We start from the raw sequence: 24,483 nt of genomic DNA, 5'->3' as shown, positions 1-24,483 counted from the left end.
GGTGAAGTGTCGGGTGTGGGTGAATAGACCTATATGGGATTTGCATTCTCTTCCACACTTCACACAGGGCGATACATTGACACAGCATTTTACAGTGAAGATTGGGATCCCAGAGATATAGATAAATTTGGATCAAATGGGGCTCTGTGGCATAATGCATATCAAACTGGGGGTTCCATGAAGTTAAAAAGGTTGAGAATCACTGAACGCTAAACTGTATTGGACTGTACAATCCTCACGATTTAACCCAGATGTATGCATCGTCAATCACTGAAATTAAATCTACAAGCTCACAATGTGGGATGTGAACGGTTGACGTTCAATTTACCCGGTGGCCTCTACTCACTAAGCTATGGCCAGAATGTGAGCTTGCAGGTCTGATTTTCAGCTCACAACACCTCTAGGTCGTCCCAGACCAGTCATCCTGGTTCTCCATAGATCTGGCCAGCTCATTGGTGCTTTGTGCTCCTGCCTTGTTCTTGAGTATGTCCACATAAGTTAATGTGGGACATCCTTATACTAACATGCTGGCTGACAGCTCTAATGCCAAATCCCAATGCCCAAAATCTCAGCCACTTGTTCACTCACACTCAACACACTCGCACTCAAACAAACGGCAATGATTTATGTTCGGACACTGACGTTATATGATGTCTACACGATTGTCACCTATTTCAGCAGGTCACCAATTCATTTCACGGTGATGCCGCCATGCTACTGTGAGTGAACAAGTGGCCAAGATTTTGAGCTTGGGTGTCTGTGTCCTGCTAGTCTCATTCTCCTCGCTGCTATTGTCTCGCACACCCTTGGTATTCCATCATACAGATTCTTGTTGGTAACGTGTTTTGACATATGAGGTGTAGATAAATGGTGCATTTTGTGTTACCGCAACACCTCATGTCAAAATGTACAGAGCTATGCTATTTACCAGCTGATCACAAATCTACTGAGGTTTACAGGTTTGATTCACATGCATCATGCAGGTAGTACAGGTGCAATACTTTTTTCTCCCAGTGGATTGAATACAAACCATATTTAACCCATTCTGACCTGAGATCAAATTCTACAAAATGTCTGTTTGAAAATGAATTTTCTGAAAAAGCTATGTTTCTGTCAGTCGTTCTTCGATTAAAAAAAAATAGCAGACCTACAAGCTCGTAGCGCGCGCTATGAGCTTGTAGATCTGCTATTTTTAAATAGCTAAAGCATAACATAGTGCTAACACCAAAAGGGGTTCCCGTGTAAATGTGAAATCAGTGCCTTACTGATTTAATGTGGTTGACGTTTTAGTATTTTAGGATATTAAGTAATAAGGTCTTTTGATTTCAAGGGCCCCAAAAAAAGTATGAAAATATGTGCCAGGAACACATTTTTCTTTTTAAACAGAACTGCATGCTCATTTGCTATTTTCAAATGGCCAAAGTATGTTGAAGTGCTTGCATTGATTTAGATGCTACATTAACTCTTTTTGCTGGGAACCCCCTCAAGGAACCCTGGGGGTTTCCAAAACCCAGACCCCACTTTGAGAACCACTGCTTTAAATGACCAACTGTCAACCTAGCTTTAAGTGGTCATCACTAATACTCATAAGATGACACCATTCCTGCCTACCCACTTTGTCGCAGAGGATAGCAATGTGTTAGTGATGGCCAATTGAACGATAGGTTGAAACTGTGAAGTGTTTAAATTGGAGCAGACTGATTGAATGCAAGCTGTTACAATGTAAGCCATTTAGTTATAAATATGCAGCAGTGTGCATTGGACTTTACTCCTTTACCAGGAAATGATTGTAAATGGTCTATTAACCCAATTAGACCTGAGGATACATCTGTGTCACCCTATAGCTTTTAACCATGACTATAAACTTTACCTGAAAAATGGCAGATCTACATGCTCTGAGTGCTGCGCTACGAGCTTGTAGCTTGTTTTCTTTAACTCAAATCTTTGCTTCTGGGGGGGTCCCTGCTACAACATATTTTCAGATGGGGTCTGTGGCAAAATACAGATAATTCTCGGGGTCCTTCCTTGACATGAAATGGTTTGAGAACCACTGATAAGGTTTTGGAAGACATATTGTAGAATCTGGTGCCAGATCTCAACAAAATAAAAATATTCTTTGAACAATTAAGTAATTGCTGATTTTCTCCTTTTCATTCTGCAGACGTAGCTGGTTGCTGTTGTGCTACACTTGAGTAAGTATTAGTTATCAACACTGATAATGTTTTTACACAATATTTGTATTCAAGTTGAATATAGGTGCAAGAAGTGATGTCACACACACAATTTTGACACACAAAGGTGTTATTCCTAGTATGGACTTTCAGTGGTTAGGTGACCACCGAACTACAACATGACGTCACTGAGCTGCGGTGAAGAGCCTACCACGGCCACCACCTCAGCCCTACTCTCTGTTTTTACTCGCCACCGCTCCACGCTATTTCAGCTCCAGTGGTCACCTCGCCACCGAAAATCCACACTATGAATAGGCCTTTAACCCATTCTGACCTGAGATCAGATTCATACGAGGTTTCCACTGGACACACACTGGTCTGATTAACCCATTCTGACCTGAGATCAGATTCTAAAAAATGTCAGTAGTTTGTTTTTCAAAAATAGCAGACCTACAAGTTTTTTCTACTATCTTGCTTATGCATTTATGTTACTGATATACTTGTATAAACGTGACTATGAATATTATTTCTTTCAGGTAAACCTTGTGCAGTGAACCCTGGGTTCCAGTGGATCCTGTTTTTCCTCTTAACCCAACACCCCAAACCCTGCTATCTCTCTGCCTCTGTCTTTTGTCTCTACCCTTTCTCTCTCTCGCTCGGAGAAGTCTCAGAGTTGGGAGCAACTCTTGAGACTTGCTCTGGTCATACCTCATACAAACCTTGATACAACTCTTGATATACAACTCTTGATATACAACCCTTGATTTACAACTCTTGATATACAACTCTTGATATACAACCCTTGATATACAACTCTTGATATACAACTCTTGATATACAACCCTTGATATACAACTCTTGATATACAACCCTTGATATACAACCCTTGATATACAACCCTTGATATACAAACCTTGATATACCAATCCTTATATACCAATCCTTGATGTTGACATTGATATACAAACTGATATACGTTGATATACAAACTGGCCAACTATCCGGATACGAACTCAGCCTCAACTCATCAGCTTGGTGTCTGCACTCTACATACTGAACCAGGACTGGACTACGTACTGGATACTGGATCACGATCATCAAAGCACTCACATTTCACAATCTGTTCAGAATGAAATACTCTTAACATTAGTAGTCTGTACTCCTAGCAAGACCACGCTCCGGTCATTGTTCAGGTTCTTTATAATAAAATATACTAAATAAAAACAAAATATATGGTAGTTTGATAGGCTTGTTTAGAGTTCTGTTTGTGATAATTAACCTATTTGCAACTCCGACAGGAACACTTTGTACTAATCCAGAGTGCATTCTATTGAACAGTGTTCCATCAACTGAAGTAACTGCTATATTTAAAGAGTGTATACATTAAAAATAAATATTTTACATAATCATCAATATATTTAGCCTATATCCACTGAATATTGAATTACTAATCTGACTATTCAGTACTACTTGAAGGTTATTGCTTGTGTTAAAATTGTACATAATTTCATTGGTTCAAAACTAAATGGTATAATTTCCACATTCCTTAGTACAGTTTATGCATACATAGTTTAATCAAATCTTTGATCAAATACTAAATCTACAAAAGTAGTGTTTCATATCTATATTTGAACTGCATATACTTATAGTTACCTTATAGCTACACCGATTAAATTTTGTCTGCTGCACTAATCAATTCCTGTTATCTTATTTTCCTGTTCATATTTGTGGTCACTGGTTATATAACATTGCCTGTAAGTGGACGTGACACAAATCACTTGCTTCTGTTTGGTACTATAGTGAATGTCCCTCAGTGATTGAGATTGCATTGTGGTTTTCAGTAGCTCACATCTGGTATATTACGTAGAATTCTGTGAAACTACAGTTGACGTCTGGTCCTATATTAACAATTGTTTCATAATTTTCTGGGTGTCTATAGAACAAGTTCATAGTGAACTATAGCCTACTGTATCAATCACTACATTCTCTGAAGATATTTGTGAATATCGTAGTCCCTATTAAGTTACCATAAAAACATTGCAAAGCACAAACTTATACGCAATATTTAAGGTTTACCAGTGTGACAAATAGCCTACAAGAACAAAACGTTACCATGCCGAGGAAAGGGAAAAAAAGTCAAGCAACAAAACAACGATGGGTTAAATTGAAATTATCTGACGATGTGATACCAGGTCAACAAATGCATGGTCCCCACAGGCTCCGCAGCTGCAATGATGTGAAACCGATGTACTACACTGATGCTGTCAAACAGGTTAGTCATAGTGAAGTTGGACATCTGTCGGGGACATCTCATATTCAACACAAAGGCCAATCTGACGAGACGAGAGTTAAAGCATCCCATAGTCAAAACAGCACTAAATACGATGTATTTTCCAGGAATAAGCAGTGTGCCTGTAGTTCTCTAACATTTCTGGCATTCCTTCATGAGGAAGAACACATTACAGCAGCAAACCTGGACCTTGTATTGCAAAAGGGCGACAGCATGTACACGAAGGTCAAGTGTCGGTTAGATGCAAAAGTAAAAAAAACAGCCGATCTACAAGCTCACGAAGGGGGACAGTTACCTAAAACAAAGAAAAAAATTGATCATACTCATCTAGCTACAGATGAACTACCGGACAAAGTGTCTGCCCGCGACCATGACTACCATGTAACAATGCATCATGATCTTTCCCAGTACGGTTCATTCGGAGATCCTCCATCTAATTATGCAGAAGAGTACCTAGATCTAGAAGCAGGACTTAGCTGTTTGTTAACAGAGGTGAACTATGCATTGCTGGTAATGACTGGTTTAGTAATTGCTGTGTTCAGGAACAGATCAGGAAAATTTGGTTTCTTTGACCCACACTCTAGAAGGCCTGATGGATTACCATTTAATGAAGATACTCAACACTTAGGCACTGCTGTAATGATTACATTCACAACATTGAAAGATATGATTGACAGGATTATTGAGTGCCAACTGTTGTTTAAGACGTTACCAACATGCATGTATGAACTCATGCCTGTAGGATTTCACAGTGACGACGTGGATAACCGTGATGTCACTATTGCCGACTCCATTGACCTGTCACCACGAGCTGGAATAGAAATTCCAACAACATCAAACACAGATGTCTACAGCACACACCATGCAAACAGGCAGGCTAAACATTCATTGTCAGAAATGTCTGATGTGATTGTAGGACATTGTACAGAATATCAAACAAGCAAGTGTATTGATGACAGTGCTGTATCACCTATGAGCGAACAGAAGGATGCTAAAGTGCATTGCCATAAAGACTGTTTATCTAAGAATTTGACACATTATCTTAAAAAGCGTGTAGGACCCATGGGTGAGCAGGAGTTTAAGGAGCGTTTTTCTGACAACATCACATACTGTGTTAAGGATACAATCGTGACAGCAGGTCAACAAATACAATGTGCTCCCCACAGCAGTAAAACACCATTACAGAAGATGTCTTCCACTGATGCTGTCAAACAGGTGTCTAAAGTTAGACATGTGCCAGGGACATCTAACCGTATTCAACACAAAGGCCATTCTGATGAGACAAGTGTTGCAGCATCTCATAGTCAAAACAGCACTAAATACCATGTCTTTTCCAGGAATAAGCAGTGTGCCTGTAGTTCTCTAACATTTCTGGCATTCCTTCATGAGGAAGAACACATTACAGCAGAAAACCTGGACCTTGTATTGCAAAAGGGCGACACCATGTACACAGAGGTCAAGCAGCAGTTGGATGCAGAAGTCAGAAAAACAGCCGATCTACAAGCTCACGAAGGGGAACAGTTACCTACAAAGAATAAAATTGCTCATACTCATCTAGCTACAGATGAACTGCCGGGAAAAGTTTCTGCCTTCAACCATGACTACCACGTAACACAGCATGTTCGCCGGTACGGTACATTCGGAGACCCTCCATCTAATTATGCAGAAGAGTACCTAGATCTAGAAGCAGGACTTAGCTGTTTGTTAACAGAGGTGAACTATGCATTGCTGGTAATGAGTGGTTTAGTAATTGCCGTGTTCAGGAAAATTTGGTTTCTTTGACCCACACTCTAGAAGGCCTGATGGATTACCATATAATGAAGATACTCAACACTTAGGCACTGCTGTAATGATTACATTCACAACATTGAAAGATATGATTAACAGGATTATTGTGTGCCACCTGATGTTTGAGACGTTACCAACATGCATGTATGAACTCATGCCTGTAGGATTTCACAGTGACAACCTGGTCAACAGTGATGTTACTATTGCCGACTCCATCGACCTGTCACCACGAGCTGGAATAGAAATTCCAACAACAACACACTGGGTTAAAGAGCATGTTTCTGACAATGTCACAGCAGGTCAACAAATACAATGTGCACCCCACAGCAATAAAACACCATTACAGAAGATGTCTTCCACTGATGCTGTCAAACATGTGCCTAAAGTTAGACATGTACCAAGGACATCTAACCGTATTAAACACAAAGGCCATTCTGATGAGACAAGTGTTGCAGCATCTCATAGTCAAAACAGCACTAAATACCATGTCTTTTCCAGGAATAAGCAGTGTGCCTGTAGTTCTCTAACATTTCTGGCATTCCTTCATGAGGAAGAACACATTACAGCAGCAAACCTGGACCTTGTATTGCAAAAGGGCGACACCATGTACACAGAGGTCAAGCGTCAGTTAGATGCGAAAGTCAGAAAAACAGCCGATCTACAAGCTCACGAAGGTGAAGATGGTGCATCTTTACCTAAAATAAAGAATAAAATTGCTCATGATCATCTAGCTATAGATGATCTACCGGACAAAGTGTCTGCCCGCGACCATGACTACCATGTAACAAAGCATCATGATCTTTCCCAGTATGGAACCTTTGGAGACCCTCCATCTCATTATGCAGAAAAGTGCCTAAATCTAGAAGCAGGACTTAGCTGTTTGCTAAAAGACGTGAACTATGCATTGCTGGTAATGAGTGGTTTAGTAATTGCTGTGTTCAGGAACAGATCAGGACAATTTGGTTTCTTTGACCCACACTCTAGAAGTCCTGATGGATTACCATGTCAATATTATTATCAACACTTAGGCACTGCTGTAATGCTTACATTCACAAAGTTGAAAGATATGATTAAGAGGATTATTGAGTGCCAACTGGTGTTTGAGACGTTACCAACATGCATGTATGAACTCATTCCTGTAGGATTTCACAGTGACAACCTGGATAACAGTCATGTTACTATTGCAGACTCTGGAATAGAAATTCCAACAACATCAAACACAGATGTCTACAGCACAAACAGGCAGGCTAAACATTCATTGTCAGAAATGTCTGATGGGATTGCAGAACAGTATTTTCACACCGGCAATATTGAGTGTACTGATGAAAGTGCTTTATTATCACCTATGACTGAACCGGAGGTTGACATAACGTCTGCTGTTGATCATAAACATTGTAATGTCACTTGCAATCAATTATCAAGTGCAGATTTTAAAACCCCACACACTAACTTAACTCACACTGAAGCATCTCAAAGTATGACTTCCTGTAAGTTTGTGACTGGACAATCTTTCAAAATCACAAATATGAGCAAGGACCAGATAGCACACATGTTAAAATTGGGAAAAGGGAAAAGACGAAAATATATGAGGACTTGTGAAAAACTTGCATTACAAAAAACTGGCAATACAATACAGAGAAAGAAAACCAAAAATATGAAAGAAAGGGCTTTGTATGCTAGATGCGAATTGTATAGACAAAGGAAAAAGTTGTATATTAACAAGCGTTTTTCCAATGATAGTGCATTTAAAATGAAACATATGCAAACAATGAAACAAATCAGTCAGCACAGGTACACAAATGATGATGAATTTAGACTCAGAAAGAAACAAAACATTCAACACAGATACAAAAATGATCTTGAATTTAGACTCAGAAAGAAACAAAACATTCAACACAGATACAAAAATGATCTTGAATTTAGACTCAAACATATTGAAATCATGAAACAAATCAATCAACACAGATACAAAAATGACCCAGATTTCAGACGGCTTCATTTACAGAAATGTAATGCTTATTTTTATAAAAGATATCACAGTGAAGCAGCATATAGACTCTTTCATAAGATGCGTTGCACACGGAAAATAATACAACAATACAGACAAGAAGATGCACTACGTGCACAACAACGTAACATTGTAATGCAACAAGCCATATCTGCTTTTAGAACAAGCATACAAGATGGCCCCACTAATGCCTGCACAGTATGCCATAGAGCATTGTTTCCAGATCGAGTAAAACACTGCAATAGGACAGCCTACGTAAAAAATCCAGATGTGGTGTCTGCTTGCTTGACAGGAAAATATGTTCATGTTTGCAATGATGAATGCAGAGAACCACAACATTGCACAGTACCCAATGAGAGGAAGCAAGAATGGATCTGTGCCACCTGCCATGACTATCTTAAGAGAGGGCACATGCCACCACTTGCTATGGCTAATAATTTGGAGCTGGTAGAAATCCCCCCTGAATTGTCTGATCTTAACATATTGGAGAGGCATATTTCATCCAAGTACCTAACATTTGCTAAAATCATAGCTCTTCCCAAAGGCCAGCAGAGATCACTATGCGGTAATGTAGTATGTGTGCCATCTGAAGTAGAGGCGACTGTCAATGTTTTACCCAGACTTAGAAGTGATTCTCAAGTGATGAGAGTAAAGTTGAAGAGACGATTGCACTACAAAGGACATCAATTGTTCCAGACTGTCACTATGTCTAAAATTTTAAAGGCATTGCACACTTTAAAACAAATTCACCCCGAGTATAAGGACATAACTATCAGAGATGAGGCCGAATTGTGTGACCCGACAATTTACGACGAGGAAGAAGGTGACAATCAAATTGATGATATCATGGAAGATGATGAGTATGATGATGATGCATTGAGGGACATTAACAGGTGTGAGCAAAATGCACTGAATCAGCCACACGATAGTCTTGGTGAGGAACAACATATCGATATCCTGCCTCGTAATGACAATCAACAACAGGATCACTCAAACGATACAGAACTAGAGGGTGAACAGCCAACTGGTGGCATTGCCCTCGAATCTTGTCTACAGCCAATTGACATTGCAGACCAGCTATTATCGTTCAGTGAAGGAATTTACTGTATTGCGCCTGCTGAAGGTAATAAGCCGGTCAACTTTTTCAGAACACCTAAGCTTGAGTCTATGGCATTCCCAGTGCAATTTCCCACTAGTGTAAACACATTTGATGATGCAAGACCCATTAGGTTAACACCCAGCAGTTATTTTAAATCAAGGCTTACCTCTGTAGATAGTCGTTTTGCCAGAGATACAAATTATTTGTTCTTTTCACAATTCGTAACAGAAATACATTTGGCTACTTCCAGTATGTCAATACAACTGCGTAAAGGAAAGCCTAAGACACGAGATGGACGCAAAATAACCTCCAGGATGCTGCAAGACAAACACGAGGTTCAAAAACTGGTGCGAAACAAAGAGGCAATCAGATTCATGCAGCCACTGAGAGGAACCCCTGCCTATTGGGAGAAAACAACCAGAGATCTGTTTGCTACCATCAGACAATTAGGAAAACCGACTTGGTTTGGTACTGCTTCTGCTGCAGAGATGAGATGGCCTCAGGTGATTGAAGCAATTAAGAAACAACAAGGTGAACAGGTTAATTTTGAAGAACTTGACTGGGCAACAAAGTGTGAAATATTACGAAGCAATCCGGTTACAACAATGCGCATGTTTGATAAACGTGTTGATGAATTATTCAAACTGTTTCTGAGTGCCGCGCAGCCGCTTGGCAAGCTTGTAGATTACTGGTATCGTTTAGAGTATCAGAGTCGTGGGTCACCTCATGTTCACTGTTTGTTATGGATAGAGGGTGCACCCGTGTATGATGAGGACTCTGATGAGACTGTGTGCAATTTTATTGACAAGTACGTTACAGCCCGGTTGCCTGACCCAAATACTGAGCCAGAACTATACAGAAAGGTTAAAGAGCTTCAGACACACAGCAGAAATCACTCCAAGTCATGTCGCAAAAACAACAAACCTGGCTGCCGATTTGGATTTCCTAAACCCCCTGCGAGTGAGACCATGATAACGAGACCTACAGATCCTAAGCAGTTCAGTGCAGCTAAGACGAAGCTTAAACCAGTGGTTGAGTTGCTTGACGACCCTCAAACTGAATCTCTGGATTTACCACAGCTACTGGCTGCATGTAATTTAAGCATGGAAGAGTATACAAAATATCTCGAATCACTGACCAGCTCCAATAAGGTTATACTGAAACGTGATCCAAAGGAATGCATGGTGAACCCATACAATCCTTATATTCTTGATGCCTGGGATGCCAATATTGATATCCAGTACATTCTGAATGCATACTCGTGTATCATGTACATCACAGCCTACGTCACCAAAGCTGAGCACGGGATGAGCCAGTATCTCAAAACAATGATTGAAAACTCAAATCAAGACAATGCCAACCTAGACGAACGTGGGGAAATGATGCAAGTAATGCAGGCGTACACCAAAATGAGAGAGGTCAGCGCTCAGGAGTGTGTAACTCGTGTATGTGGTATAAAAATGAAGAGGTCTTCACGCAGTATCCGTTTCATACCAACAGATGACAATAGACTGAAAATGAGTTATCCCCAATCACGCTTGGAGAACACTATACCAGACTCAGAAGATGTGTGGATGACGGGGTTAATTGAAAAATACCATGCTAGACCTGAACGTCCAGACTTTGAGGTGATGTGCTTGGCTGATTTTTCTTCCACTTGCAATATTGTCTATGGCAGGCAGAAATACACAGCTAAAGATGTTGTGCCTCTACTTAATGAGATGGGATTTGTGAAGAAAAGAACAAAGGGGAAACCTGCCATCATCAGATATTACCACGTCTCAGAGGAAAAGAATCCTGAGGGATATTTTGGCACACTACTCAAACTGTACCTCCCACACCGCTCAGAGTCGCAGCTGAAAAGTGACAACTTTCAAACATACCAGTCCTTCTTGCATAGCGCCTGTGTTCAGCTACCTGGTTCAAACCAACTCCAGCCAGTATTTCTCATTGTCAAGGAAAACAAATATAAATATGAAAAACACAGTGAAGAGATCCAGAGTGCCATCGACGAATATGAGCAGAACGGGCCCATGCAAGATGAATGGTGTAATCTGGCTCCTGAATCTGAACTGGTGAGGTTGGAATGTATCGCAGAACGCGAAACACAACATTTGGATGACCAACATGAACAAGAAGATGTCCCAGACTATAGCGTTGAGTCTGAAGCTACAACAGCTGCACCGATGATACAAACCTTTCAGATAGACCCTGTAGTATTACGCCAAATGTATCAAGGTCTGAACCAGAAGCAAGCATGCATATTCTACACAGTTAGAGACTGGTGCATGAAGCGTGTTTGTAATCTACCCTCAGAGCCATTTTTCTGGTATATAAATGGTGGTGCTGGAACAGGGAAGTCACATCTAATCAAATGCATCTATTCAGAGGCATCCAAGATATTGTCCAGGCTCGAGAGAAATCGTGAGGAAACTGACATATCGCAGCCTACTGTTCTGTTAACCGCATTCACCGGTACGGCAGCTTTCAACATTTTAGGCAAAACGTTGCATTCCATCTTTAAGCTACCAAGATCCATTCAACTTCCATTCCCAGGACTTGGCAACAAACTGGATGAAGTGCGAGCAGAGCTTTCAAATGCTGAAATTATTGTCATTGATGAAGTGTCCATGGTCTCAAAGAATCTCTTTGCCTATGTAGATGCCAGACTAAAACAAATCAAAGGAAGTCAAAACCCTTTTGGAGGAATGTCAGTACTCGCTGTTGGAGACTTCCATCAGATTCCACCAATTTCACAGACTAAACCTCTCTGTGTCTATGAATCATGTCAGATAGACCTTTGGCGCGACCAATTTCAGATGATCACATTGACAGAGATCATGCGTCAGAAGGATGACATCGCTTATGCTGAGACGTTGAACAGGATCCGTGTGAAACTAAAGTCAGATACCTTGTCTGAACAAGACAGAGATATGCTTTCACAAGCCATCACCGAACCAGCACTTTGCCCAAATGATGTACTTCACATCTTTCCTACTAATAAGGAGGTCAATGAACACAACGCAAAAACGTTAGCGCTGCTTCATTCTGATGTCACAAACATTGATGCAGATGACTATAGAAAGGACAGATCATCAGGAAGAATGGCCAGACAAGCAAAACCATGTCGTGGAACCAAGAACGACTTACCAGACACACTACAAGTTGCTGTGGGTGCTCGCGTTATGATCACCAGAAACATTGATGTGGACGATGGACTTGTGAACGGCACATTTGGTAAAATTGCCCGAATAGTTACCTGTGAAAAAGATGGTGCTATATATACAAAGATGCTTGGGCTTGAGCTGGACAATACAAATGCAGGACAGAGGCACCGTCATAAAACACGCGGAGGACCTGATAATGTTGTGTACATCGAGAGGATAGAGGAAAAGCTGAAGCACGTAGTACGCAGACAGTTTCCCATGAAGCTCGCATTTGCCTGTACAATACACAAAGTGCAAGGCATGACAACCTCTACTGCTGTAGTGTCCCTAAAAAAGATTTTTCAACCCGGTATGGCTTACGTAGCTCTCAGCAGAGTAACCTCTCTCAGTGGAATGCACATCATTGATATGGATGAGACTAAAATCTATGCCAACCCTGAAATCACTGCAGGCCTCGAGAGCATGACCCAACTCAGCTTTGAGGACATAATGCCACTTGCTCACAGCACGCAAACACTGAACACGCCTGACACTCTCACCATCATCCATCACAACACAGAAGGACTGGCACCTCATATCAGTGACATAAAGAGTCATCATGAGCTGGGTCTAGCAGATGTGTTGTGTCTCACGGAAACTCACCTGCATGGATCATTTGTTGCTGAGAGTCTCCATTTGGATGGCTACAGTATGTTCAAGCGAAACAGAAACGTTTCCTACACTAACAATTCTTGCATGGCCAACAGTAACGGGGGTGGAGTTGCTGTATATGTGAAAAACAACATTCAAGCCCGTGAGAAGCCGTACATACATAATGTAACTGACCTGGAGTTTGTGGTTGTCAAAGTTGAAGCCCCAGTGAATGCACTGATTGCTGCTGTGTACAGACCTCCAAACTACGGTGTTAATCAATTCCTCCCAAACCTGAAAAGCCTCTTGGACTCTTTAGAGATCATGGATCATCACCCAATCATTGTGTGTGCAGACTTCAATGAAAATTTGCTGTCCAGTGGAACGCATGCAATATTTGATCTGTTTGAATCCAGAGGATATGCACAGCTAATCACAACTGCGACCACTGAAAAGAACACACTGTTGGACCACATTTTCATCTCTCGACCACAGCATTGTGTCCAGTCAGGTGTATTACGAACCTATCACAGTTACCACAACCCTGTATACTGTGTAATAACCTCTAACGTGTCTCAGTAGAGTAACAGTTATCAAATGATATCAACTTGTATTGTGGAATCTTAAATCCGTATTGTGAAATCTTACAGTGCAATATTTTAAAGTCTTTCATTTTATATGTCAAATTATGTGCTACTGACCACCAATTTATTGTTGGCATTATGACCAATCAATTTAAAGCTATTTCAGGTGAATAATCTGTAGGCTATTGTGCCTTGTTTTTCAAATAAACAAACAGCCAACATCTGATATAAAGTAGATTTACAAAGTCACATTTAATAGACTATTGATATACAACATTGCACTATATTGAATTATTGTTTAATAGAGTAAAGCATAATGTAATGTAGTAGTTTAATTCAGCATAGATTAACAGAACATAATGTAATTAAACAAATTCAACACGATATAATCATAATAGACATCACTGTACATTTTTATGTAGTTTAGAAAAAACAATGTTTAATATAGCAAAACATAATGCAATGTAGTTTAATTAAGCATAGATTAACAGAACATAATGTAATACAACTAATTCAGCATTATTATATTATTCAGACATTACTGTATATTTTTATTTAGTTTAGAAAAAACATGTTTAATAGAGTATATAGAGTAATAGAGTAACGCAATTAAGCTTTTGAATAGATTAACAGAACATAATGTAATACAACTAATTCATATAATAGGGGGGGGGGGTCCTCCATGCAGCCAAGCTCCACCACCTGCCTTGGCTGCCCCAGCCTCTTTGAAGCTGAGAAAGAAAGAGGGATGGACATAGGACCCCACAACAAAACCACAACACTTGGTTTCCAAGAGACAGAAATAGGACCCCCCCCCCCCATAACAATACCCAACCACTGGATGTGGCAGTCGCAGCCCATCCATCCTGCAGCCCCCGATTCCATAGCTGCAACATTACAAGTAAGTTGTTTCCATGGCATGCCAAATATAATGTATTGTAATCCTTGTAATGTGAGTAAGCATCCAATGCTTATTTTGTAACTAACCAAATGCTATTTACAGCTATCTGCAAACAACACTACAACTCTTGGTTTGAGAGGAGCAACAGATGGAAGGAGGATACCCCACCCCTCCCACAAACAAGAACACACCACAGACAGCCCATCCACCCTTCCATAGATACCCTACCTGTTATATGTAAGTTAATTGTATATTAAAATGTATTACAATCTACATAATACGATTAAGCATTCACTACTCAATTTGCAACAATGCACAATTCATATGTATTAGTGATACATGTGTGCTCGTGTGTGTGTTTTTACAGGAGGTATCAACCACACTATGAAAAGCTTCACATTTCCAGAGAATGCCAGTCAATCCTGCACCACGTCTCACAGTTCCTGCACTACTGCTACCTGCTGAACGCTTATCTGGGCTGACGACTTACTGCGTTTAATTTACTTTGCATAAGATCCTGGACACTGGGGAGCACTGGATAATTACATTCCACGTTTGGAGCCAGAAGTAGGCGAGTATGGCAGGCTGGTTAGCCAATGACGGGTAAGATCCCACATGGGTAAAACACCCCGGGACAACCTAAGACAGGCACAGTCACAATTACTCAGCCTTAAAGTCACAGTGAGTATCATCTCACCAACGGGTGACAAGTGTGTGTGTGTGTGTGTGTGCGCGCGCGCATGCATGCATGTGTGTGTGTGCACGTGCCCTAGCCTCGACAACCTTACAGGCGTATGCAAAGGCTCAACTTTTAGATATCAGTTTATGTAGACATAGCACTCTACAGTGTATACACATAGTTTCATTATAGATATTCCACTGTCAGAGGGATGTTAAGTTCTTAGCTTGCGCATGATTCTTGATGACTATTATGTAATTTGATGTATTACCATGTGTTCTTGCTTACTCTAAATTGCTCTGGATTAAGAGCGTCTGTCAAATGCCTAAATTGGTGTGTCTGTGGGTCGGGGGGGGGGGGGGGTGCCAGGGAAAAACTGGGATGATGGAAAGTGTTAAACATGGAGGTCACAACTCATTGTTAAATTTATGCTGAACAAATGTTTTCTTGTATATGTCAATGTCAAAAATATCACGCAAAATACTGTTAATAATAATAATAATGCATCAGTAATGCCCTCTATTAATACATATCTAATAGCTACTTTAGCTGGGGGGTGGGGGTAGGGAACTGTGATGGACATTGTGAATCTGTTTTCTTTAACTGTATGTAATGTGTTTTATTTTCGTTTTTTGTTTTATTTTTCGTTTTGTCATTATTTATTTATTTTTGTTTTGTATTTATTATTGTCAATTCATTTCGTGATAAGACTTTGTTTGTATTTGTGCTGCCAGAGGGATGTGGGGGGGGGGAAATATATGTCAATTGTTGAAAATACTTATGTGTAATATAAAGAAAATGAATAAACATATGTTTAAAAAAAAAATAGCTACTTTAGTTTACCATTAAGACTGTTATAATGCATCAATAATGTCCTCTATTAATACATCTGATAAATACTTAAGCTATATCACTTTTCTTATTTAGTGAAGTACTAGCCATTGCATGGCTCAATTATTGTCTAAAATGTATGTCAATTTTGTTTTTATCAATCTAAACTTTGCACAGATGAACTTGTATGCAAAATGCAAAAATACAAATCCTTGTATGTAAAAAATGTATGCCCAAACTCGTGATTTTTTAAAGGTACAGTAGATACTAGTAGAGCCCATCTAAAGTAAGGACTTGTTATGCCTTGTAAAGTATGTATACATGAGATAGAAGCAGTTATATAGAAAATGTCCATACCATCATTAAGCACATTAAAGATTATGTTATTAACCTGGAATTAAACATTTATAATTGTGTCTACAAATGTTTCGGAAGTGGTAATTTTCTTATGAAATTGGGGGTCTGTGGGACGACCCACCAAGTTTGAGACCTGTAGCATGTTTAGAGATTATCTGGAGTTATGGCCCAGCCAATAGGAAGACAGTGTGGATGGAGCATAATATGTTACAGCTGTAACATATAGTAAGACCACCCACAAACTTTGAGACCTGTAGCATGCTGGGAAACAGAGTTAAGGCTGTTTAAAGCCTTAAATTGGCTGTTTAGAGCCTTACATTGCGCATAAAATGCAATGTATAAAGTTATTGCCGTGTCAAGTTTGAAACTCGGGGACCGGAGTAATAGTTTTCCCATTGGTGGTCTAAATCCATAATCAAAATTTCGGGACTGTAGCATATTGTAAACAAAAGTAGAAAATGTATTAAAGCTGAAGTAAAAGTTTAAAAAAGTATGAACATTTGGAAAAACTATAGTTTAAGCATAAATAACTGCATAAAGCGGAATAAAGTATGTGGAAGTTGTAGAAGTGTTTTTAAAAGTTTTTCTTTAAAGGTAAAAAAAAAAAAAAACTTTATTAAAAAAAATCAAGTTTATTCTTTTTAAGTAAAAAAAAAAAAAAATTTAAGTTTTTTCTTAATAAGTAAAAAAAAAAAAAACTTGATTAAAAAAATAGTAAAAAAAAAAAAAAGTTTAAGTTTTTTCTTAATAAGTAAAAAAAAAAAAAGTTTAAGTATTTTCTTAATACGTATTTTTTTTTTAAGTTTTCAATTTTTTTCAATTTTTTTCAATTTTTTTCTTTTTTTTCAATTTTTTTCATTTTTTTCAATTTTTTTCAATTTTTTTCAATTTTTTTCAATTTTTTTCAATTTTTTTCAATTTTTTTCAATTTTTTTCAATTTTTATTTAAAAAAAAAAAAATCAAAAAAAAAACAAAAAAAAAAAGTTTTTATTTTTTTTGCGTGCGTGCGTGCGTGCGTGCGTGCGCTTGCGAGAGCTGTGTAAAGGCCAGCCAATAGGAAGACAGGGTGTGTGTGTGCGAGCGTGCGAGCGAAGACAGGGTGTGTGTGTGTGTGCGTGCGTGCGTGCGTGCGTGCGTGCGCTTGCGAGAGCTGTGTAAAGGCCAGCCAATAGGAAGACAGGGTGTGTGTGTGCGTGCGTGCGTGCGAAGACAGGGTGTGTGTGTGCGTGCGTGCGTGCGTGCACTTGCATGTGTCTAGCCTAATTGCACAAATAGCAGACCTACAAGCTCACAAGGTATCGCAGAGCAACTCATTGAGATCTTGTAACTTTAATGTCAGCCCTGCAATTAAGCCCTTATATGTCTCAGCTGTGGAAGTAAAAAGAGTTCTACTACTTGCCAGCACTATGACTGGGAGATTTCAATGGTCCTGGATGGGGGAAAACTATGTCCGAACAAATTGCTCTATCGCAAAAAGTAAAAGTCGAATGCAAATATTTCTTTCGCTGTGAGTGGCCTGAGATATCGAGGTACACCATGTGCGATTGTGGTGTTGGTACGATTGAAAATGTGGTTATAAGAGCGAGTTAAGAATTGTCAGCGCGATAATTTCCTCGTAAGAATTATACAATGGAGGTCAATGAGCAGATTGACTGTTTTTGTGTCACTTAAAAGGCCGTAGTTCACATTCTGTATGTCTCTGTGCTTTGGTGGTCACATTGTGTGAAAGAGGACATGTGTGGCTACAAAATGACAAAAGAACATGCGTGTAAAATGAATACTTTGGCCGGGACGACAATTTGTTTGGTAAATTTTCAAGGAAAGAATTTCAGTCTCCACACTCTAGTCAAAGAAGGCCCGCACTCTAAAATGGCACTAATTACACGAAACGGCCTGCGATTGAACTGCGATTTCGGAAAAACCGTTTAACGTATTCGAATACGGTTTGAACCGTCCAGAGTCCAGAGTCGTGTGAGCGTTCTAAAGTTTAAATCACGTTTCTACGACAAAGTATGCCAGAGTAATGAGGCTGCAAAAGTGAGCTTGATTTAGAGATAAATCCCATACATTGTCAATGGGAGGGAAAAACTATGAATAAAGTTAAATATTTGAAAAAGTATAAACTTTTTCAAAACAACTTTTTCACCAATGAAAGTTCAAAGATAGATGAACATTATAAAGTTTGAATGAAGTTTCAAAGTGAAAGTATGACGGAGTAATAAGAGCTCCAAAAAGTTAACTGTGAAAAATGGGACCTTTCTTCCATCGACTCTCATTATAAAGGATGTAAAAAAAAGTTAAAAAGTTAAAAAGTATAAAAAGTATAAAACTTTGTAAAAAGTTGTATGCAAGCAAGCATAACTGCAAAGAGCTGAACAGTTTGAAGTTTGAACTAAATTTCTAGCATAAAGTATGTGGAAGTAGTAGGGTGTCAAAAAAGACGGCGGAATAAAGAAGTATAACTAGAAAGGCAGTTCCTGTAGAAACTGCGTGGGCTCGCATAAATTGCAATGTATAAAGTTTTTGCCGTGTCAAGTTTGAAACTCGGGGACCGGAGTAATAGTGTTCCCATTGGTGGTCTAAATCCATAATCAATATTTCGGGACTGTAGCATATTGTAAACAAAAGTAGAAAATGTATTAAAGCTGAAGTAAAAGTAAAAAAAAAGTATGAACATTTGGAAAAACTAGTTTAAGCATAAATAACTGCATAAAGCGGAATAAAGTATGTGGAAGCTGTAGAAGTGTTTTTAAAAGTTTTTCTTTAAATGTAAAAAAAATAATCTTTATTAAAAAAATTCAAGTTTTTTCTTTTTAAGTAAAAAAAATATATATATTTTTTTTTCATAAGTAAAAAAAAAAAGGTTAAAGTTTTTTTTTTTTAAGTTTGCATTTTTTTCAAAAAATTTCATTTTTTTCAAATAATTTCATTTTTTTCAAAAAATTTCATTTTTTTCAAAAAATTTCATTTTTTTCAAAAAATTACATTTTTTTCAAAAAATTACATTTTTTTCAAAAAAATACTTTTTTTTCAAAAAAATACTTTTTTTTCAAAAAAATACTTCTTTTTCAAAAAAATACTTCTTTTTCAAAAAAATACTTTCTTTTCAAAAAAATACTTTTTTTTCAAAAAAATACTTTTTTCAAAAAAATACTTTTTTCAAAAAAATACTTTATTTTTTATTTTTTTGCGTGCGTGCGTGCGTGCGTGCGCGCGCTTGCGAGAGCTGTGTAAAGGCCAGCCAATAGGAAGACAGGGTGTGTGTGTGCGTGTGTGCGTGCTCTTGCGAGAGCTGTGTAAAGGCCAGCCAATTGCACAAATAGCAGACCTACAAGCTCACAAGGTATCGCAGAGCAACTCATTGAGATCTTGTAACTTTAATGTCAGCCCTGTAATTAAGCCCTTATATGTCTCAGCTGTGGACGTAAAAGACTTCCAAGTTCTATGCCAGTACTATGACTGGGAGATTATAATGGCCGTGAATGGGGGGAAACTATGCCCCGAACAAATTGCTCTATCGCAAAAAGTAAAAGTCGAATGCAAATATTTTTTTCGCTGTGAGTGGCCTGAGATATTGAGGTACACCATGTGCGATTGTGGTGTTGGTACGATTGAAAATGTGGTTATAAGAGCGAGTTAAGAATTGTCAGCGCGATAATTTCCTCGTAAGAATTATACAATGGAGGTCAATGAGCAGATTGACTGTTTTTGTGTCACTTAAAAGGCCGTAGTTCACATTCTGTATGTCTCTGTGCTTTGGTGGTCACATTGTGTGAAAGAGGACATGTGTGGCTACAAAATGACCAAAGAACATGCGTGTAAAATGAATACTTTGGCCGGGGCGACAATTTGTTTGGTAAATTTTCAAGGAAAGAATTTCAGTTTCCACACTCTAGTCAAAGAGGCCCCGCACTCTAAGATGGCACTAATTAGCCGAAACGGCCTGCGATTGAACTGCGATTTCGGAAAAACCGTTCAACGTATTCGAATACGGTTTGAACCGTCCAGAGTCCAGAGTCGTGTGAGCGTTCTAAAGTTTAAATCACGTTTCTACGACAAAGTATGCCAGAGTAATGAGGCTGCAAAAGTGAGGTTGATTTAGAGATAAATCCCATTCATTGTCTATGGGAGGCAAAAACTATAAATAAAGTTAAATATTTTAAAAAGTATAAACTTTTTCAAAACAACTTTTTCACCAATGAAAGTTCAAAGATAGATGAACATTATAAAGTTTGAATGAAGTTTCAAAGTGAAAGTATGACGGAGTAATAAGAGCTCAAAAAAGTTAACTGTGAAAAATGGGACCTTTCTTCCATCGACTCTCATTATAAAGGATGTAAAAAAAAAAGTATAAAAGTTAAAAAGTATAAAAAGTATAAAACTTTGTAAAAAGTTGTATGCAAGCCACAATCACTTCAAAGAGCTGAACAGTTTGAAGTTTGAACTAAATTTCTAGCATAAAGTATGTGGAAGTAGTAGTGTGTCAAAAAAAAGCGGCGGAATAAAGAAGCGGAATAAATATAGGCTGGCAATAACTAGTGTGTGCTCGCTGTAGCGAGCCCACAACTAGAAAGCAGTTCCTGTAGAAACTGCGTGGGCTCGCATAAAATGCAATGTATAAAGTTATTGCCGTGTCAAGTTTGAAACTCGGGGCCCGGAGTAATAGTGTTCCCATTGGTGGTCTAAATCCATAATCTAAATTTCGGGACTGTAGCATATTGTAAACAAAAGTAGAAAATGTATTAAAGCTGAAGTAAAAGTTTAAAAAAGTATGAACATTTGGAAAAACTATAGTTTAAGCATAAATAACTGCATAAAGCGGAATAAAGTATGTGGAAGTTGTAGAAGTGTTTTAAAAAGTTTTTCTTTAAAGGTAAAAAAAAAAGTTGAAGTTTTTTCTTAATAAGTTTTTTTTTTCAATTCTTTTCATTTTTTTCAATTTTTTTCAATTCAAAAAAAAAAAAAAAAAAAATTCAAAAAAAAAAAAAAAAAGTTTTCATTTTTTTTGCGTGCGTGCGTGCGTACGTGCGTGCGTGCGTGCGTGCGCTTGCGAGAGCTGTGTAAAGGCCAGCCAATAGGAAGACAGGGGTGTGTGTGCGTGTGTGCGTGCGTGCTCTTGCGAGAGCTGTGTAAAGGCCAGCCAATAGGAAGACAGGGTGTGTGTGTGCGTGCGTGCGTGCGAAAACAGGGTGTGTGTGTGTGTGTGTGTGTGTGCGTGCGTGCGTGCGTGCGCGCGTGCGTGCGCTTGCGAGAGCTGTGTAAAGGCCAGCCAATAGGAAGACAGGGTGTTTGTGTGCGTGCGTGCGTGCGTGCGTGCGAAGACAGGGTGTGTGTGTGTGTGCGTGCGTGCGTGCGTGCGTGCACTTGCATGTGTCTAGCCTAATTGCACAAATAGCAGACCTACAAGCTCACAAGGTATCGCAGAGCAACTCATTGAGATCTTGTAACTTTAATGTCAGCCCTGTAATTAAGCCCTTATATGTCTCAGCTGTGGAAGTAAAAAGAATTCTACTACTTGCCAGCACTATGACTGGGAGATTTCAATGGTCCTGGATGGAGGAAACTATGCCCGAACAAATTGCTCTATCGCAAAAAGTAAAAGTCGAATGCAAATATTTTTTTCGCTGTGAGTGGCCTGAGATATTGAGGTACACCATGTGCGATTGTGGTGTTGGTACGATTGAAAATGTGATTATAAGAGCGAGTTAAGAATTGTCAGCGCGATAATTTCCTCGTAAGAATTATACAATGGAGGTCAATGAGCAGATTGACTGTTTTTGTGTCACTTAAAAGGCCGTAGTTCACATTCTGTATGTCTCTGTGCTTTGGTGGTCACATTGTGTGAAAGAGGACATGTGTGGCTACAAAATGACAAAAGAACATGCGTGTAAAATGAATACTTTGGCCGGGACGACAATTTGTTTGGTAAATTTTCAAGGAAAGAATTTCAGTCTCCACACTCTAGTCAAAGAAGGCCCGCACTCTAAAATGGCACTAATTACACGAAACGGCCTGCGATTGAACTGCGATTTCGGAAAAACCGTTTAACGTATTCGAATACGGTTTGAACCACGAAAAAGTCCAGAGTCGTGTGAGCGTTCTAAAGTTTAAATCACGTTTCTACGACAAAGTATGCCAGAGTAATGAGGCTGCAAAAGTGAGCTTGATTTAGAGATAAAATCCCATTCATTGTCTATGGGAGGAAAAAACTATAAATAAAGTTAAATATTTTAAAAAGTAAAAACTTTTTCAAAACAACTTTTTCACCAATGAAAGTTCAAAGATAGATGAACATTATAAAGTTTGAATGAAGTTTCAAAGTGAAAGTATGACGGAGTAATAAGAGCTCAAAAAAGTTAACTGTGAAAAATGGGACCTTTCTTCCATCGACTCTCATTATAAAGGATGTAAAAAAAAGTTAAAAAGTTAAAAAGTATAAAAAGTATAAAACTTTGTAAAAATAAAAATACAAGCCACAATCACTTCAAAGAGCTGAACAGTTTGAAGTTTGAACTAAATTTCTAGCATAAAGTATGTGGAAGTAGTAGTGTGTCAAAAAAAAGGGTGGAATAAATAAATAAATATAGGCTGGCAATAACTAGTGTGTGCTCGCTGTAGCGAGCCCACAACTATAGTTTAAGCATGAATAACTGCATAAAGTGGAATAAAGTATGTGGAAGTAGTATGATGCCCAAAAAGTGGCAGAATAAAGTAAGTAAAGTATTACTGTCTACTAATGATTTGTAATGTATGAATAATGCTTTACAATGTATTCTTGATTAATTAGGAAAAGGTAAAAAGAAAAAATACATCAATGGATATGAAAGCATGAATGAGCAGAAATTGTATTAAATAGCATACTTTTACATTTACAAAAGGGTCAAATAGCATATAGGCCTATCTTTAAAAGCATAAACACAATGATTATTGATTTTTCTTTGATTTTTTTAGAAGTGTTTTTATTTTTATTTTTAAAAGCAAATTTAAATGTAAAAAATATATATATATATATATTTTTAAGTTTTCTTTTTTAAGTTATAGCTGTGTAAATGCCAGCCAATAGGAAGACAGAGGGGTGGGGCTTAAGCAATTACAGCGTGCTCCTATTGGTGGTTAAAGTCCATGGAACAAGTTTCAAGACTGTAGCATGCTACAAACAAAAGATATAGCTGTGTAAAGGCCAGCCAATAGGAAGACAGAGGGGTGGGGCTTAAGCAATTACAGCGTGCTCCTATTGGTGGTCTAAGTCCATGGAACAAGTTTCAAGACTGTAGCATGCTACAAACAAAAGATATAGCTGTGTAAAGGCCAGCCAATAGGAAGACAGAGGGGCTGGGCGTAAGCAATTAAGCCATTAAAGCTTGTTCCTCTTGATGGTCTACGTCCATGTACCAAAGTTTAAGGCTGTAGCATGTTGTGAACGAAAGTTAGAGCTGTGTAAAGGCCAGCCAATAGGAAGACAGAGGGGCGGGGCTTAAGCATTTAAGCAATGACAGCGTGCTCCTATTGGTGGTCTAAGTCCATGGAGCAAGTTTCAAGACTGTAGCATGCTGCAAACAAAAGTTATAGCTGTGTAAAGGCCAGCCAATAGGAATACAGAGGGGCGGGGCTTAAGCAATTAAGCCATTACATTTTTGTGGAACACTGTACCAATAAAGAAATAGACTCCTTCATAACCGCTCTCAAAGAGCACTTAGAGCAGTTACAGTGGGCTGCTATTTGAAACTGGCCCTGCTAAAAAAGCCAATTTTTCCACACTGTAGGCCTCCACATTTCTTCCCATTTTGAGGGACGATAGCCCCTCCTATGCCCAGGTTAGTGTGTTTGTGTGTACCCCATAGCGATTATTTGATTGGCTGAGTAGGGAATGTGTACCGCAAAATTTGTGATAATGGGCTTGGCACGGAATGTGATGATGTATGATGATAAGAGCGCCTCTCACTTCACACTAAGTGTGATTTTTCATCTTTCATCAAC

General features: G+C 38.7%; 2 long non-coding RNA genes across 3 annotated transcripts in view; one reads left to right on the top strand and one right to left on the bottom strand.

Moving 5' to 3' along the window:
- LOC308317665 overlaps nt 1-24,483 on the top strand; it is a 93,045-nt gene that overhangs the window by 11,634 nt on the left and 56,928 nt on the right. The window contains exons 3-4 of one of the 2 annotated variants that reach the window (XR_013964285.1): nt 2,168-2,192; nt 2,708-2,848. This is a non-coding gene — a long non-coding RNA (uncharacterized lncRNA). Of the gene's footprint in view, nt 1-2,167; nt 2,193-2,707; nt 2,849-24,483 lie in introns of those variants that run through there. The other variant, XR_013964282.1, reaches the window with a different exon arrangement.
- On the bottom strand, nt 2,847-3,290 carry LOC308317666. Its single transcript, XR_013964286.1, has 3 exons — nt 3,162-3,290; nt 2,944-3,084; nt 2,847-2,869 (listed from the first exon to the last, which is right to left on the bottom strand). It is a non-coding gene; the product is annotated as an uncharacterized lncRNA (long non-coding RNA).

This window comes from Protomyctophum bolini (assembly GCF_963924005.1).
Source record: "Protomyctophum bolini genome assembly, chromosome: 6".
Taxonomy (NCBI): Eukaryota; Metazoa; Chordata; class Actinopteri; order Myctophiformes; family Myctophidae; genus Protomyctophum; species Protomyctophum bolini.
Note: the sequence above shows the minus strand (reverse complement) of the source record. Positions and strands in the feature narration are given on the sequence as shown.